Below are 15031 nucleotides of genomic sequence, written 5' to 3' on the forward strand. Positions count from 1 at the left end.
AAAAGTCCATTGTTAGGCCCAAATAAGTTTCTGGCCCAATATGATACTGTATTAAGAAAAGTCACACATATCGGAGTACACGAAGGCTCGTCATATACAAGTCATAGTCCACATGCCATGCTAAATAAATAATTTGTCATGCCAAAGACTGAAATAATATTATAAAATACAAAGCCCATGCTAAACTAAGCACCGTGTCCCTCTCTAAAGACGATAAAATTGAAGCACGCCAAGCGACATGCCACGCCAAGCAAGGAATTATTATTCCGCACTCAGTCACGCCACAAGCTTAAGTGGGCCCCAAGCCACTCAAATACTCGGGGCTTGCTTGAGTGGGTTGTGGTATGGATGGTAATAAATTGTCATGAGACCCATTAATGGGCCGAGAAATGGAAGTCTCGGGTTGCTTGGGAGCCTCGGGACTCAAGCCCATTTCATAGGCCCAAATATGTGGGCAAGCACAAGAGAGAAAAGAATAGCCCATCACTCCAAGCAAAAATAACCCAACCAAAATAGCCCAACACTTGATAAAGTTAGCCCATTTATTTGATAGATCAACATTTTGTCTTAGAAGGCCCATACAATTAGGATAAAAAGGCAGCAAAACCCCAACAGCTGGATAGAAAACAAAGCCACGGGTGAAGATTGAAAGGCCATGTGTGCAAAGCTCCTGGGAGGCTCTAGCACGTGGGAAGGAACAAGTTCCAAGCAAAAATATTCAAGGGACCAAGGGATATGGGCGCACAGTGAAGGATGCCATCTTTTGAACCAGCATACATACCCGTTTCTCTCCCTCTTCAGATCTGACCTTAAAAGAAGGAGGGAAAGAGAGGAAGAAAGATATTTGGAAATATGAATGCTTCACAGAGGCAGCCGCGGGAAAGGGGGCCTTGAGCTCCCAAAATCCCTGATTTTATGTAAATGAGCAGAGTAGATTTCACCAAAAGAAGATGATTGAAAGGATGAGGAGAGAAGGGAAGGGAAAAACTTGGCAAAATAGGATAGAAGTCATTAGGGTTTCTTGGAAACAGATGGCTTCCAGCGGCTATAAATAGGGCCTCTTCTACCCAACGAAAATCATCCATAACCAGAGAGCAAGCTTCCTCTCTTACTTTCAAAACCAACAATTCTTGTGCTTAGTTCATCTCTTTCCTCAGTTTTCCTTCTTCCCATGCTGTTCTAACACTTGACAGAGCCTCTGTCAAGTTGCTGGAAAATTACCCAAAACACCCCATGCTTCACCACTAGCCATAACCACAAATCCAGGAGCAAGCTTCCTCTCCTACCTGTAAGAACTCAACAAAATTCATGATCTACTCCTCCTCCCCCTCATTTTTCCCTTTCTGGAAGGCTGCTCTAGCATTTGACAGAGTCACCGTCAAGCTTCCGGAAATAATATTCAAGCCACACGTTCCTCTCTTTTTCCTCATTCTCAACCAAACCTCTCTGCAAACTCTTCATCTCCTACCTTAATATCCCTTTTCCCCCAGGAATACTTAGTTTTCTCTTCAGTGCTAAACTCATGACAATTTTGCTCCCATGCCACAAGTTTCTCATGCCAAGCTAGAAAATTTATCTGTAAGTTGTTGCTATTTTCATTGGTGAAGGTAACCAAGAAGTTTCCTAAGGCTTCACTACCCTTTCGAGATGTTCTTGGGGCTTGATTTTCGAACTCAGACACAGGGGGATAATTTCATATTTTGCTCCTTACGGCGGCCCAGCCCATCTGTAGCTGCCAGAAGAAAAAGACCCCCACAGACTGCAGGTGGAATGCCGTGTAATCAGGGTGTTATGCAATAGTTGATTTGTTTAATGAAAGTATTTTTACTCAATACTTTAACTCAATACTTTAACCCAATGTGTACCCTTGTTGCCCTCTTGAAAACTTGACACATGTCTATAATTGTAACCATAGTTAACTCTCTATTTTCAATTTTTCAAAGTATTTGAAAACAAAAAATTAAGTCAAATAATAATAATTTTTTTTTTCTTCAAAAAATTGTCTCTTTCTCTTCCCCCTTGCCGACCCACCCTACCACTGGGGATCTATTCTCTATAGCCACCCTAGCCACCCCAACCACCATTCACTCATCCACCTTGTTCACCCTCCACCACGCCCCCACCACAACAACCATCCACACCGAAACCCCAAAACCCTAGCCACCCCCACGACACCACAAAGAAATATACAAATAAAGAGAAAACAAGCTATTTTATTGGATTCCTCTATTTTCAGAGACAGAGATGGGAGATGGGTTTGGTATTTGGGGTTTGTTTATTGAAAGAGGGGATGTGACGAGTTAATAATTTAATTTATGCGTGTAATGAAGGAAATTGTGGAGTTGAAGGGGTGGGGGGGGGGGGGGGGGTCTGGACTCTGGAGTTGCTGCAGATGAATGGTGGCTAGAGTTTCTAAGGGTAGTGGCTGTAGAGAATAGAGCCTCAGGGGGTGGGGGTGGGTGGGTGGGCAATGGGGAGAGAGAAAGAGAGAGTTTTTTTAAAATTTATTTTATTATTATTTGACTTTATTTTTTTGTTTTCAAATACTTTTAAAATTGAAAATAGAGAGTTAATTATAGTTACAGTCAAACACATGTGTCAAGTTTTTAAGAGGGTGGTAAGGGTACACATTGGGTTAAAGTGGTGAATAAAAATGCTCCTTTTTATTTATTTATATATACCATATAATAGGAAGACTAGTGGATCTGAATTTGGGATGTTGAAAGTAGGCCTGTAAAATGCGTGCAATGTCGAGCTAGCCTAGCCCTACACTAGCCTGGCCCCACACTAGCTTTGCACTAAGAGGGGTTAGCTTAGGCCCTACTCAGTCAAGGGTTTTTCCAGTCCTGAGGGTCGAGCCCATGGGAGGGCCATAAATGTAATCGTAATTAAATAAGAGTGCTAATATTTTCACCCACCTGTCCTATTTCCCCACCCACCTTATCTTCAAAATTTAAAAACAAATTTATCCATTTGTAAAATGACTTTTAAGGACTTTAGATTAAAAAAAACACCTATTCTCCTTCATCCTTGTCAAACCCCAACCCATCCCTCTCTCCCTCATCCCGACCAAACCCAAATCAAAATTCCAATAAAGCTTCAAAATTTCCAGCTGGGTCCAATCCAATTCCATCAGATTTCTCCTCAGTTTCTAAACCCGAGGGCACACACTTTCTGTTCCATTTGCTCAGTTTGCTCTTCGTCTTCTTTCTAATTCTGGAATTTCTCTCCGTTATTGTTTTCGTTCGGTGGAGAGACGATGAACATTGAGAGCGATTTTCTTTATTTTTTATTTATTTTTAATAATACTTTACAGAGGATCCCACGTGTTTTGATTGACAGGGGTTGAAGGTTTGAAGCATGCTTTGAATGAAAGTAAGGAGAATTTGCTTGAATTAATAATTAAAGGGTATTTTAGGAATAATAGTGGGTGTAAAAATAGGATTATGTTTTTTCAAATTTACATGGTGGGTGGGAAGATAAGGTGGATGGGGAAATAGGATTGGGGGGTGAAAATAGCAACACTCTTAAATAAAGGCAAAATTGTAGCAATGGTCCCTCGACTAAGGCCCAACTTTACTTTTTGTCCCTCATATTGCTAAATTGTTATTGTGGTACTTTAATTATGCCTCCAGTTTCAAAAACCGTCCTTTCCGTTATCTCAGTCCACTTTTCTGTTAAATTTGATGTTATGACATGGACAAGTCCTACTTGGCATGGGCAAAAATGTAACGACCCGGTCCTAAATTAATAGTTAAATATTAAATTATTCAAGAAAAAGACAATTTTACCCCCGGGATTTAATTACCTCTTGAAATTACCTCTTGGGCCAACGGGACCGGTCTTGCGTGAATTGGTGCTCGGAGTAGAGAGAAATCACCTCTTGAAATCGGCTGGTTGAGCTGCCTAAGTGAGGAAAAATCTGGGTTTTTAAAAAACTGAATTTCAAAATATTTACGGTTCTGCCATTGGCCTATTCTTACTCGCCATTTCTTCGTTACAACTCCGATTCGAGCCCACTACGTGTCTACGGACTCGTCTCGACGTGCCCTACGCAGCGGTCCAATCAAAATTTCCAAATTCCCTCTCGAACTTAAAATGACCTTTTTGCCCCTTTAATATTAAATAATACTTTAATTTCCAAAAAAAAAACCTTAATTAATTCAAATCATTTTATTTGATTATTTATGTCCACTTCTTTCCTCATTTAAACTTATTTCCTCTTATTTTAATTATTTAATCTTCCCCCAATAAAAATTCAACTCTTCAATCATTTAATTAAATTCCGGGGGTAAAATTGTCTTTTTCTTGAATAATTTAATATTTAACTATTAATTTAGGACCGGGTCGTTACAAAAAATGTCTTTTCACACATTAACATGATTAAGCCGATTTTGAAAGTGAAACCTTGGCATGGGCAAAAATGGCTTTTCACAGATGAAAAGGATTACGCCGATTTTGAAAGTGAAAGTTATAGAAGTTCGACATCGAACAGAGGAAAAAGCGAGCGAAAGGGGAAGGGGAAAAGGGGTAGGGTTTCTTTATTGCGATGTTTCAAAGTGCGATTTGTGGTCGAAAGTGTGATGTTTGAAAGGTAAACAGTGTTGATTGAAGTATTAGTGCATTATTGAAGATTTTAGGGTTCGATTTTTGGACAATCGAAAGTGACAGTGTTTCGGTGTTTACAAAGTGTTTACAAAGAGACTTCACATGGGGACAGTGTTTAGGTGGTCTGGAGACCATCCAAAGTATGGTAAGTTACTACAACTTTAACTTAATGCGTTGAATATTTTAGGCTTATTTACTGTAGTACCCCCTGAAACTTAGGTCAAATCTCACTTTGCCCCTCAAACTTAAAATGACCCACTTTTATCCCTTGATCGAGGTTCGGTGACTCACTTTGCCCCCTACCGTCAACTCCATGTAAAAGTCTGTTAACTTTGATGACGTGGTAGGGGTATTTTTGTAAGTTCGTACACTTGAACATCATCCACCAATTAGGTGAGTGACGTGGCAGTGGAGCCCACCTTCTCCACATGGATAAAAATATAATTAAATATTCTAATAATTAAAAGATAAAAAAAATAATAAGAAAAAAATATTTTCACATAATTCAAAAAACTCTACCCATCACTCCAGCATTTTGGATAAAATTGATTAACCATTGAATCAAATTAGTTAGTTTAATCTAACGATTAAGAGATAAGACCTCATCTAAGAACATTAAATAAGACCCTCACCATAAAATGACTCATCCCAATATCATAAAAGGCAGCTCCAATCCAATGTGCTAAAAGCCAAACAAAACTTCTGAGACTTGATTGGTCTCCATTATATTCATATGAACAGTTATATGAATATTAATATGCATGCTTGATTTTTGTATGAATATAGAACATGGATTAAATGAATTTTCAAATGGTTTTAACTGTGGGGTTAATATGTTGATGTTATATTTTGCAAAACTTTCTTTTGTTCACTCACGTTTTTAATGTTTTGCGCCCCCAGGCAGTAATCGAGTATCGGAGCACCACCACCAAGCATTCATCACCTACCACTCATCCACTTCCATTATGTAGGATATTCGACTGTAACCACACTATCTTTTGTAAATTATATTAATTAGTATGCTCTGATATTGCCCTAGGATTTCTATAAGGCTTGAGGCCACACAGAGTTGTTGGATTTTGTGTGACCTAACATTGTGCATGCTGAACGTTTGTGGATATATGAATTGCATTTTGCACGGGTGTAAATTTTGGGAAATGAGGGATTTACAGGGGAGACTGCCCATGTTTCGGCAGAAGTTAAACCTTAAAAGAATTTTTGAGTTTTAGTTTAAGGGAAATTTGGTTAAGTGTGCCCGGCACCTGCCAGGTGTTGGACACGGGTAGGGTCCTGTCATCTAATATAAGGCTCCCATGGTGGTTGAGCCCTTTTTAGAGAACTCATTGGTGAAGCCCTTAGCCCTATGTAGAGCCCGGGGCTTTAAATATTTTTCATCTACAATTAGGGGCTCTAAATCATTCCGTGCTCTATATTTTTTTAGGGTATACTAGTGATTTACCCCCTGAACTTGTACCTAACTTTCAATTTGCCCCCTATCCTTTTTTAAAAAAAATTTAAATTAAGGATATGAATTTTTTATTTTTGCCAATTTCCCCCCTGCCGTCTACATCCTCAACATTTCATCCAATTTTATGTTAAATCATTAAAAAAAAATTGGAAAAAAAGAAGAAAAAGATAACACAAAATAAAAACCTTATCTCCTCTGTTTTTTTTTCTTCCCCCTCCCCTATGGTTTTTTTCTCCCCCTCCTCCTCTGCCTGATGCTTCTCCCGAGGCCAACCAGCCCCACCCCCGACGCACCTCCTCCCGCCTCCTTCTCTCTCTCTCGTCGCCCCATTCCCTTAGGCTTTAGGGTTTTGATCTTTTTTGTTTTTCTTCCTTTTGTTCTCTACAAAGTGTGTCTCCCTCTCTCTCTTCTCTCTTACCCCTTCTCTCTCTTCACAGACATCAGCACTGCCCACCCTTCACCTGCCCCCTCCTCCTTCTGTCTCCCTCTTTCTTCGACATCCACAACATCACCTCCCAGAAAACCCAAACAGCCACCCAAAAAAAATTATTCAAGATCAAAACCCTAAATAGCCACCCAAAAAAATTCAAGATCTTTATTATTAACCTCACCTTACTCCCCAGGAAACCCAAACAAACACCCACCAAAAAAAAAAAAAAAAAAAAATTCAAGATCAAAATCCTAAGAAGCCACCCAAAAAATCTCAAGATGTTTATTATTAAATTTTGTTTTCCTCTTTGCAACCTTGACAAGGGGAGAAAGAGAGACGCGAAAAGAGAGAAAGTGGGAGGGAGAAGGAGGATGGGGTGGGCACATAAGGGGAGAAGAGACAGAGGGTGGAGGATGTTGATGTTGGTGGATGTTGAAGAGGAGGGGGAAAGAGATCGAAGAGAGGGTGGTGATGTTGGTGACTGTTGTGGGGGTATTTTTCTTCCAGCAGCTACAGATGGGTTCTTCATCCTCATGGGGTTTTTCTTTTCTTGTTTTGGTAGCCAAGCGCTAGACCTCTCGACCTATCCATTCTTTGTTGTCGCCGACGAGAGTACCCACTGCATAGTTGCTCTGTGTCAGTTTTCGGGCAAACTGCTGGAAGGGTGCCAAAATTTGCGAGAAGAAATCACTGGTATGGATTGCATCTTTTCCTCTTCTCCATTTTTCTTCCCCCTTTTATCATATGTTGGCCCTCTTTGTGCTGGTGAAAAACGCTGAACTTTGCACGATGTGTTTTTTCTATGTAGGTGTATACGTCTCTGGCATAGGCAGGGGAAGGTGCCGGAAGCCTGCTGCTAGAAGCTTTGAGTGTACCAATTTGACAAAGTGGCAATTTGGATTTCTATCTCGATTTCTCGGTAAATAGTTCTGCTCCTTTGCTGGAATCGTGAGTCTTTCTTTTGGCTTTGTAGGAATAAACATAGACTGGTGTTTGGCCTAGGCTCAGCTTTCTTGTGAACACATGCTTGATTAACCTTGGATCTTCGTTTATGTTGTGGGAAATAGAAACTGACAGAATGCATGTTTTGCAATGCTTGAATTTTTTGCATTTTTGAGAGAGAATTTTGCTTGCCATGGGAATTGCTTGTCGGTCATGGAATGAGAATTTTGCTGGCCATGAAAATTGCTTGAGCATTTTGCTTGTCAACGGCTTGAGTAATAAATTGCATGTTGCTTGGACATGTTTGTGCCTGATAAATTACGGCCATAAGCTGGCCGAAGGAGCCCCTTCTCTCGGCCCTGGCACTTGTTCGTAAAAACTGAAACGCAGCGTTTCGCTAGGGTACTTCGCTTTCCTAAAGACAAAAGAAGAAATGCTAAGGCATGATCATCTCGGCCTCAAGCGCAGGCCGAGGCCGAGGTCGAACAAAATCACGGCCAAGGCATTAAAGGCAAATCATCACGTGACAGCAGGGTCCCAGGCTTCATTTAATGAAGTAGTGCATGTTTAATGCAGCAAACCCACTGGCCACAAAGAAGCATTTAATGCATGAGGGAAGGTGGGAAGTGACTGAAGTCAGGATTTGGTGATGAGGATCAGAGTGATTAGACGTGGACATTCTCACAAGAATTCTGACAGCCTGAGATATTGGTTCACCAGCTATCCAGGCCATAAATGCGTCTCCACGGCCAGAAGCTCAGAACCCACGATCAAGAGCGGCGGCCGAGATACCGGGATTTCTGGGGTCACACCACCATACTTCACGATCCCAAATGTCGATTGGACTGCCCACTTGCTCCAATCAGGCTCCACCATGCAGATTTTTAGGCTCGATTACTCCTCCAGAGACTCTTCCTATAAATACAAGACTCGAGCTACATTCAAAGGGTTCAACACCAAAACAAAGCCTCCCACGGAGCAACTTATTTTTTCCTGTAATGCACTTTCAATATCTTTACTTGCTTTCCTAGGAGTAGTGTTAGATTGTAAGGAAAATCCATTCATCAATATATCATACGACCCTTGATTTTCAAGGCGCCGGAGCACCATCCTTGTTGTTCGTTCACTCACCCCATATATCACACGACCGTCGCTCCCTGAGCAGCGCGTCGGAGCACCGCCCAAAACCCACCACCAACACCATCACTCAACGGCCTTGTAGTTCAGGCCGTGAACCTAATAGCCGAGACCAGTTCCTCTCTCGGCTACAATCGTTTGATTAGGAAGACGAGTCCAAACAGGCGCACCACTTATCCATCCAACACTCATCAACACATCGACGCACGGTAGACCGTGCTGGCACCCCCGCGCACAACCGCACCGCACCCAAAAGCAGGAAACCGCGTGTTAACGCATATCCCCTCCGCCCGGAACTCCAGGCCGTGAGATTTGCGCGGCAGACAGGACATTTACTTAATCGTTCCCTTTGACGTGAGCTTGGCTTGCCATGCTTGGCGTACATTTTGCGTGTGCTACGTTCTTGGCCCCCTTCTTGATTGTTGTTGAATTATATGCATCAAGAGCGTTTGCTTGTAACTGCATGATTAATACGTAAGATCAGAGGCTGTTTGAAAGCCTGAGGAAAGCACCATTGGTTTCTTTCTTATGAGCTTAGAGCTTGGTCATGGATAGCTATTTATTTTTACTTTATAGGGATAGACAGAAACATGTGTATGATGGGTTTGCAAGGATGCCGTGTAACTCATAAGGATTTTGTTTTTGTGAAAAAAGGTTACTAGGAGGTAAATAGTGTTAAGTTTGTAACACTTGCTTTATGAAAAAGGGTCTGTTGGAATGATTGATTAAGCATGGAATGGGAACTTTGCTTGTCATGAGCTCGAGTAACAGATTGCATGATTCTTCGAAAATATTTTTGTTTATGCATTTCGCTTGGCATGAGATAGCTTGCTTTGCTTGGCCTGTGAAGTTCATATTGCTTGCATGCTAGTGTGGAGATTACTTGGCTTTAACACAAAGAACTGGCTTTATGCTTTGCCCTTTTTTAGCATATTCTTTGTTGGCAATTCTAGCAGGGATTCACGTAATAAGTCATAATGACCTCTGTGATGGGTGATGGCCTATTTCCCCTTGCACGATGGGTTGAAGAAGAGATGACTACCATCATCACTTAGAAACACCTGCCTAGACTTGATCATAGGCACTTGTTAAGCTTTGGAAGCTACTCTCATTTCCAGGTGCTGTATAGAAGAAATGCATGTTTCTGGCGGCCTCTTGATTTTTTTCAATACCCTTCCAGCATCACTAAGGGTTGGCAAGAGTGGTTCGATTGTGAGTGGTGATCGGTGCATATTTACATATCATTTTGTACCCTTCTAGCTTATGATTTGGTTATGTTTTTGAGTTAAACTTGTGCTTTTAATCCTTTTTGTGTTTATCTTTCAGTTCATTGAGCTTTAGGTAATAATGAGGGCTTTGGATAGTAAATGATGCAATCCATGCATGTTAGGGCCTAATTTGGATGAATGGATGAAGAGCTTAAAGACAAACTCAATTTTGGCTACAGTCCCCTGCCAGCCCAGTTTCGTAGGTCATATTGCAAGCTTTGTTTCAGCAACCTACATAACTCGGATGAGGCCACATTCTTCATGAAAGTTGTTCCAATGGGTGTGTAATATAACATATCCAAAATTCAGCCCCATTGGATAAATATGGAGTCTGTTACCTAGCAAACACAGAGCCATGCTCAGGATGGATTTTATCAGCGCGCAAAATGAGTTAGCAATTTGTTTTGGCCTTAACTTCCTCCTCCGACCTTGGATTGGCCCAAATGATATATGGCTGGAAAGAAGACATTCTGAACTTCAAGTTTGAGTGCTTAAAGTCTTAATTTGCTTAAGGGAAGCCCAATTCGTAAGCCCTTGAAGTTGCTGGTCATGCTGACCTCAGGATGAGCTATTATTTCTGGTTGGAAGCTTGGTCATGGTGACATGAAGATGAGCTAGGGCTGCTGGTGGGATTTATTAGTGAAGTGCATCAACCATTTCAGATTTTATAATGGAAGTGTTGTATGCATTAGTGAAGTGCATCAACCATTTCAGATTTTATAAAACAAGTGTTGTATGCATTAGCCATACTTAATTCAGATTTTCAGCTTCCTTAGGCCTATATATAGTGAGGTTTCCCAAGCTTGTAAACACACCCCAAGGGGGGGAGCTCTCAAACACTTCTCTAGAGCTCCCTTCCCTTCTCTCCCTCAAATTCTCTTAGTTTTCCTTTCTAGTTTTCAATTGTTATAATGAGATCTTTGTGCTGAAATTCTCCTTAAGTTTTTCTTAGTTCCACTTTACTTTTCATTATGTAAATTCTTTTCTTTAGTTTCAAGTTTGATTAGTTTCCAAGTTTCAATTATGGTTTTTGTTCTTATTCATTATGCTTATAAGTTAATATGCTAGTTTGAATGATTGATCACCATTTAGGCTTGCATGTTAGCTATCTTGGTTTGAATTAAGAGTAGACACCATGCTTTAATTCGAATTGAACTATGAATAGGAAGAGTATGTATGGACATTCGACAACAGGGATTAGATACATGCTTGGTTGTTTAAATTGTTCTTCTATGCTTAATGGGTTCCTAATGCTTAATTTTAGGTTAGACAACAAATGATCAAATTAGGGAATTAGGAACACAAGGTTATGACCACACACCATGGCTTAACCATACTTTAGCTAGAATCAATCCATTAATCTAATTGAACTTGGGAACTTATTTGCTTGAGTTACTTTCTTATTTTCTTTTTTCCTTCTTTCATGTTCTTTGTTTTTGTTTCTGTTTTGTATAGGGAAAATGAATTGGATCATTCAATCACCAATCCTCGTGGGATCGACCTCGCACTTACATATGCTATACTACCAAACGGCTCGTGCACTTGCGAGTATCACAAGTTGAGGATGCAACTGAATCCATTTTGGTGCAGCTGTATCTACGCAACAAGTTTTTGGCGCCGTTGCCGGGGATTGGCAACATAGTTTGGTTCTATTTCTTTTCCCTTGTTTTATTTTTATTTTTCAGTTTCATGTTTTTCTAGACAATTTCTTGTTTTAAAGTTAATGCCATTGATGGACAAGTTGTGTTTGTAGTCCAACAGAAAAGGACAATTGCCCAACAAGCAAGAGAACTGGGTTTAAGTCCCAGCTTACACAACCCATTGGTGCTTATTACTTTGAAGCATGGAATTAGATGTTTGTGGTCAAGATCCCTAATCTTGATGTTTTAGTTTAGTTTATCCTTTTCATTTAAGTTATGGTTTCCTAATCCAATAAATCTAAAAATCTGTTTCAAGTTTCCTTGTCTTTCTTTAAGCATTTCTGAAGTAGCTCAATAAGATAGAGGGAGAGAGAGGAGACAACCCAATCCATAGAGACATGGAGTATGGAGTAGCGGAGAAGTCGACCTCCAGCTGCTATGGCCAACCACTCTCCAGCTAATCGCTTCAAGAGGGAGCATTTCAATCCTTTCTCTTCTTTGAATTCTGTTTATTTTCATAGTTGTTTTTGCCTTTTGGTCCGCGTTGAGTTCTTTGTTTTTCTATGCTGAATCCAACTATATAAAGAACGTAAAATTTGGACTTACGGTTGGAAAGTTATAGCCTAAAAACTGAACAGAGGTCGAAGCTGAAAAACATAGAAACGAATCTGTCCAAATGGTGATAAACGGGTGATAGCAAGTGCTGTTTGTTTTTTTTTTTCTTTGGTTTCTTGGTTTGTTTCTTTTAGTACAACAATTTATGTTGTTTGTTTGAATTTGTTTAGAGTACTTAGTTCATTTTCGTTTATGGTTTGTTGTTCCATTTTATCTTAATTTGTTTTTGTTTCTTATCTTAAAAATTTTAAAAAGATTTTTCATATGAGCTGACTTATGGTAACTCCAGTGAGCACTTCCGTCAATACAGTGTCTAGGAGTTCTATAGGCGACACCTTCGGTGTCTAAGAAGTTTGGGTTTTAAGCGGGACCATTGTGACCCCTCCAACCTTCCCGGATCCCCTGGCTGTGTTTTCTGAGGCCCTTAACTGGTCATCCGTGAGTTGCTTGTATATTTGTGTGTTTTAAAAACAATAATAATAAATATAAAAAATAATAAAATTGAAAATTGAAAATTGGGTTTTTATTTTGTAAATTGCAATTTGGAACTTCTTTGTTTTCTTTTATGTTTTTTTGTTGTTTTATTAGGTTAGTTTATTTATTTACGTGGTGTGGTTAATTAGTTTATTTCTGAGTGTTAAAAACACATTTTTATTCAAACATTGCATTCAAAAAGATAAAAAGTTTAAAAAAAACAAAAAACAAAAAAAAACAAAACAAAACAAAACAAAAAAAAAAAAAAAAAACATTCAAGTAAATTAAAAATAAAAACAACTTCTTCATCTTCATCTTCATCTTCATGGCATGCCTCTGTTTTCTCTTACTTGCAGAATCTGCAGCAGCTCCACATGGTCCTCATTTTTTCTCTGCAGTGCTTCCATGTGCTGATTGGCACAATAGAGCCGCTTCTGCAAGTCCGCCACCATAGCCTTCAAGGAAGTTATTTCCTCGCTCATCGCGGCACACTCCCGTGTTCTCGCCAGCAATCGCATGCCCAAATTGGTAGCCGAGACCGCGTGGAGTACAGTTAAATTGTGGGACTCCTCCACCGCTGCCTTGTCAGACCTCTGTGCCACATGCAGATGATCTGTCGGTGTGAGCTTGTTACCAATCATGCCTCCCAGCAGCGCTGCTCTGTTCGGCATTGCCTCAGAAAAGTTCGGTATTATCTCAGCAAAGTTTGAGGCCGTACCGTGATGATATGTGGAGTTTGGGAAGACAGGAGTTGGAGGAGCCCTTGTCTGGGCATTTGGTGGTGCAAGTGAGAGCTCAAGGTTGAGATCATCAAGGTGAGTGCATGAGGATGCCATTTGTTTTGCTTCTAAATTTTTTGATGTTTTTCCTTGAGTTTGCAGGAAGAAATGCTGGGTATCATCCGCTTGCAGAGGTGTGGTTTAAATAGACATATGCTGATGAGAGAGAGCCAACACCATTTCGGATTTCCCGGGCATGCTCGACCTAATCGCTTCAAGGGGGAGCACCTTTACTTTTACTTTACTTTTCTTTTTTCCGTGTTTTCTGGTGTTTAATGTTTTTGCCCGTTACTTTCATTTTCTAGAGCTTTGTGTTTTTGCTTTTCCCTTTCGGCTATCATCTTTATCTTATTTTAGTTAGGGAAATGTGTTTTCTTTTCCGTTTGTCGTTTTTTTTTCTTTTTCTTTTTCTTTTTCTTTTTCTTTCTGCAACCTTACTCTTTTATTTCCGAAACAAAATAACGAAAATACAAAAACAACAAAAGAAAATAAAAACAACAATAATGCAGTAGGAAATCATTTCTTCTCGATGCTTGGTGTCTCGACCATTGGAGCTTTGAGTTTGGCCCTCTGGCTGTCCTCTTCCGGGGCTTCACGCATAGCTTCTTGGGGCTCATCACTTGAGCTCCCAAAGATCGCAATCTTAGCTTGAGCGTAACTACTCTCGCGATCTGCTTGTTTGCGTTTACCCGGTCGGTCTAGGTCTTCCAGCTGTTTTCGCATGTCGCGAGAGTACAACTCTACCATTTTTGATAGGTTTTTATTCTCGTCCCGCAATACTTCTAGCTGGTGTCGATTCACCTCCACTATCCTTGACCTCTCCCTTTTCAAGCTTTTTATAGCAGTCTGACACTCCTCAACCATACTTCGCTCCGCCGCCAACTGACCTTTCAGCACCTCTACCTCATGGGACTTCGCAAGTAGGCGATGACCCAAACTTGCGACTGTTGCTGTACTCTGCACGCTCAGTGCCAGGGCATCGCTCACGACCCGGTTGTCATCCCTTGTCCCCAGAACACGTATATCTTTAGGGGTCACTAAATTTCTAGCCACTCCAATGGCAACATCGTTGTCCAGGAGTATTGAGTCAGTTACTGTCACAGGCCCCCGTGCGGAAGCAAAGTAGGGCATCCATACTGGTGCCGCTGCTTGGCCTCGTGTCTGAGTCGGTGGAGCTAGGTTGAGATCCAACGAAAATGGGTAGTTAGAGGCCATTTGATTTCTCACTCTCTTTTCTTCTTTCTTTCTTTTCTCTTTTGTGTGTTTCTGAGTTTGCGTTTTTTTTTCACCCTTTCTTATAGACTTAGTCTTTGACAAACCCTAGCCATTATAGCATCTGAGCATTTTCTGAATCTCCAGCATTCCTTGAGTCCCACAACCTTCTCGCCTTCCAACCATACCCAACTCATTTATCACGACGTGTCTTTTCTGAACGAACGCGTTCAGTAAAGTCTTCGCGCCTTTCCATGAGCCCGTAATTTTTGCTTGTGGAGTCTGCGGCGCCTCTACGCGTCAACACGTGTCTCGCCCTGTCAGTTGGTCCCTTACACTGAACCGAGACATCATGACCCATGTTCTCTTAAAAATAAAAAATAATAATAAAAAAACGTGTGGGCTTCGGATTTCATTGTGGGTCGGGTTTTCACCGTTGTTTAGGTTTCAAGGTGGGT

The sequence above is a fragment of the Prunus avium genome, chromosome 6 (assembly GCF_965620075.1).
Source record: "Prunus avium chromosome 6, drPruAviu1.hap1.1, whole genome shotgun sequence".
Taxonomy (NCBI): domain Eukaryota; kingdom Viridiplantae; phylum Streptophyta; class Magnoliopsida; order Rosales; family Rosaceae; genus Prunus; species Prunus avium.